This window comes from Myotis brandtii, unplaced genomic scaffold (assembly GCF_000412655.1).
Source record: "Myotis brandtii unplaced genomic scaffold, ASM41265v1 scaffold200, whole genome shotgun sequence".
Classification (NCBI taxonomy): Eukaryota; Metazoa; Chordata; class Mammalia; order Chiroptera; family Vespertilionidae; genus Myotis; species Myotis brandtii.
The window spans coordinates 1,464,946-1,469,467 of NW_005357453.1; the positions used below are offsets into that span (position 1 = coordinate 1,464,946).

Consider the following 4,522-nt stretch of genomic DNA (forward strand, 5'->3'; position numbering starts at 1 on the left):
TAGGGATTGGGCCTGCCCTCTGCCACCCGGGAGCAGGCCTAAGCCAGCAGGTTGTTATCTCCCGAGGGGTCCCAGACTGCGAGAGGGCACAGGCCGGGCTGGGGGACCCCCCCTCCCGAGTGCACAAATTTTTGTGCACTGGGCCTCTAGTAATTCTTATAAGCATAATAATAGGAACATGATAGACATTCAATAAAAATTGGTTATTCATTTTTAGATACTAGTCCAGTAAATTATTTTATGTAAAAAGGAAGATTCAATGAAATATTGTAGTTTATTAACATCTCATTCATATTCATTTAAAATGAAATATTGTTTCAAATCACTTTTTTTAAAAACACAAATTTTAAATTGTCTTCATTTTATACGGTTCTTAATACACTAGCTCAAAGGCCCTGATTCTCTGAATTTGAAAATAAGTGAAGCTTTATAAAAATGTTATTTTGTTATTTTCAAATATAAACAGCCACACTTCTTTTTGGTAAGGTTGTAAAATTAATTTCTTAACTATAAAAACTTTAACCAAAATTTAAATTTTATCTACTTCTCCATTAGACCATTAATGCAAGAGAGCACCAACAAGAAAAAAACGCCAAAGGCAAATAAATAAATGTTTGCTCTTAGGACAATTAAATGTTCCTGTCACGTCACTAATGTTATTTTATTTTTATTAAATCTTCAAGATAATAAGGAGATACACGGAAGAAAGCATCTAGCTGAGCTGGTGGCTACACTGATAGTACTTCAGTTAACAACATGGGGAGTGACAGTGGAAAAAGCCTATTGGTTGTTTGATATTTAATGCAAATTAAATATTTTTGTGATTTTGTGAATACATTTTATCATCTTTCATATGCCTCATAGAAGTGGAGGTCAGATACTGTTAATAGCACAGATATAAAATAATACTCATATAACAATAGTAAAAATTTGACAGAACAAAAGTCTCTGGTATCTAGACAAAATGTAGCTTCATGGAAAAATTAACCCAATAATATAATTATTACCAAGGCTATTGCAATGACATCATAAAAATGTTATTCTTAGTTTTTTTGTTTCAAAACTATCTATTCTTCCCATTTATATTATCTTCAGAAATCACCTCTTATTCCTGGATTTTGCTATGATAATTTTTTTTTAAAGAGGTTCTTTAAAAAAAAAAAAGACTATGTTAGAGTGTGACAAATTCGCCTCCTCTTCTCCATGACAACAGAAGTTGTAGCCATGGCAACAGTAATGGGCCAGAGAGATTAGGGCCAGAGTGGAGATTAGGCCTCCAAGAGCAAAGAAAAGAAGTCGTGATTGGTTCCTTATTGAGTGAGACCTCTGTGAAGACAAGTTACTGTTGAGAGAAAGCATGGAGGATTAGTCAGAACAAAATTAATTTCCCTGTGTAAAGCAAGAAGCCATTCCTTTGTTAAAAATGCGTCCCTTCCTTTTCATATAAGGACCATTTAAATTGAAGTAAAGAGTCCGTGATTAATTCTTTTCTGAGCTCTATCTGTGCCATCCGAGTGTAGGCACTCGGGAAGCTGGAGAGGAGGGCATCCGAGTGGAGAGACTCCACTGCTCTCCTTCCTGGTGTCCCTGCATGGATGGGAAGCCCTACTCACTTCGATGTGATATCATCTATAAGGGAGGGGCTTTGGGACAAAAAGTATTTGAAATTTCTCTCTTGTTCTTTTAAAAATTATTTTCTAACTTGAAAATTTTCCGAAGATTTTTCAAAGTCATCACTGATCACCTTTTGTGTTTAAAAAATCTTTTGTAAAAAATAGTCCGTAAGAATCCCCTTTTCTTTAAACTGATAAAATGTACAGGCATTGTATTTTGAGAAAAAGTCCAATGATTTCACATCAGCACATTGATAAATGGGGTATTTATTTTTGAAAGTTATGGACATGAAAGTGCTTAGTCAAATGGTATGAATATTTTTCATCTTAAAGAATTTTGCCAAGTTGACTTCTGAAGTCTGGACTCTCACAGGCTTCAGCTGAGAGTGTAAGGGAGTGGAACTCCATGGCCAAAACCAGGTAGTAACACTAAAGTCTTGCTACTCAGATTGTTTTATTTTTTAAATATGTTTTATTGATTTCAGAGAGGAATGGAGAGGGATAGGGAAATAGAAACATCACTGATGATGAGGGAGTCATTGATTCCCACACTGGGGATTGAGCCTGCAACCAGGGCATGTGCCCTGACCTGGAATCAAACTGTGACCTCCTGGTTCCTAGGTCGACGCTCAACCACTGAGCCACACTGACTGAGTACAGACAGATTGTTTCAATAGACTTTATTCAGACAGACATTTTTAGATTTTATTTTAATGCACATTTATTTGTCAGGTTGAACCTTATTTTAAAATAAGATTCCTCATTATTTTATTAATTTTTAGACATTCTTTTTAATTTTATAGATATGAATTAGTACCTGGTAGATGCATATTTTGTGAATGCTCTGGGTCCATCTTGTCAAAGGAAAGGCACCTAAGTCAAGAGGAAAGTGGGAGTCAAGTGAATGAGATGGGTTTCTCATGGGTGGGAGCTGCCTGTGCCCAGGCCCTAGGGAATTGCTCATGGCTCAGCATGCACCTTCCCCCCTCCCCTCTCCACTCCGCTGCAGAGCTCGCTAAAGAGCCAGGAGCCTCCATGGAAGCTGCCGAGGACCATGTTCTTCCGGGCCTAGCAGAAGGCCTGACATGGGATAGGTGCTCTAGAACATTTGCTGAATGAATAGAGCCAATGGTTGCTGCTTACTGCGGACACCTACAGGCCTCTGCCCAAAGGTGGTATTTTTGTGGTGATAGGAACGCACGAGGCTACGGTGCAGGATGGCTAACTCCCTGGGAATCATCCTCAATGAGTGGAGGAGAGTAGGATGGTAGATCAATGCCCCAGCCTGCTTCCTTCAGGAGTGGATCCCTCGGAGGCTTGTGGCACCCTGACTCCGAGTCCCCAGTGGGGCTCCCTTCAGTTTCCACAGCAATAACTGCCAGGTAGCTCTCTCCCTGCTGCCTCACTTCCCACTCCCCGAGGGTGTTTCCTGAGATCACCTTCCAAACAAAGCATGTGCACTGAAGGCCTTTTCTAACACTCTCTTTGTGGAGGAAGCCAAACCAAGAAAAGTGGTCAACAGGAGCCAGGCCAGCAGGCAGACTGAGACGTTTGGCGTTTCTGAGGGAAAGAGTAGGCCTGGAGGATAATAAACAATAGAGTGATGTGACCAGATATGTCCTTTACAAGCTTATTCTGGACGCTGCACAGAGAACACCCGTGTGGGAGGGGAGTGGCAGGGGAAGCAGAGGAGCTGGAGGAGAGCGTGACAGTTCTGGGGGTGTGGTTGTAAGTGTGGCCTTGCAGTTAAGGTGAGTTGTCCAGGAGCGGGGATCCCAGAAGGGGCGAGTGGGAGAGAGTCGGGAATAGGAGACACAATTGGGTTTTCGGGCTGTACAGTTGAGAGGACAGTGTAGATAGGAGTGAGTTAAGCAGCCTTGGAGGGGACAGGCAGTGAGTAGGGAGGGAGGGAGGGGATGAATTCCCTTCACTGTGCTGGTTGGCTCTGTCCATGGTGTACGCAAGTAATGGCTTTTGTCAAGAGGGTTGATATCACCCATGTTTTGGACAGAGGCGCTGCATATCAAGGCATCAGCCTTCCACCCTCCCCTCTCCACTCTGCCATAGAAGATTGGCTATGCCCCTGCTAGTCTCCCATTTATTTCTAATGCTGTGCTGATCAAGAAAGCCAGGGGAAATTCTATCAATAAAGATGTGGGCTGAGAAGCTGCAGAGCCAGAAATCACTTTGAAAGCTTTCTGCGGTTCTTTAAAACCTCTCCCTCTGTATCACTCGTATGTATTGTAAATTGATAATGTTTCTGGAACCACTGGGAAATGAGATGGCCCCCGCCCCCCAAGTGGTTTTCTAGCTAACGGGGGTGCAGTTCCCAGCACCCAGCCCGCAGAGAGAGAGAGGATGCAAGAAAGGAGGCTACCTTTTATAAGAACTGGATACAAATGGAGCACAAAAGCCAGTCTGAAGATTAAATATAGGAAAATGGGTTCTTGTGATTTGGGGACAGAAACTCACATTTCCTAGACCTGGGGGCTTGAACACATAAGAAAATATCTTCCCAGCAAAGGTGAGTTATGAATTCACATACACACACACACACACACACACACACATACTCAAAAACTTCTAAAACAGGTTAGCAATGCCCCAAAAGTTTAAAAAGCCAGTTTTACAATTGTGAATGATTGAGTTATTCCTATGGATAACAATTGTCAGATTTTGATAATTTTGATAGGTGCAGTTGCCTATCTTTATGTGTCCTAGGATTTTTGGGGGGGTCATTTCCCTTATTAGCAGGTAGTTCATGAGAACTGTTTCTATAGGGTGTCCCAAAATTCACGCAAGAAGTAATTTTGATAGAAAACACAGGTTTATAATTAAAAATTGTAAATTTTTTATTGATTCATAGAGAATACAGTATAGGGTTATGTATGGAATAGCACATTGGGTAA

The 4,522-nt window shown here is 41.2% G+C and overlaps 1 protein-coding gene across 1 annotated transcript in view; it reads left to right on the plus strand.

The window, feature by feature from the left end:
- Positions 1-4,522, plus strand: part of DCC (DCC netrin 1 receptor) — a 980,448-nt gene that overhangs the window by 699,218 nt on the left and 276,708 nt on the right. The window lies entirely within an intron of this gene.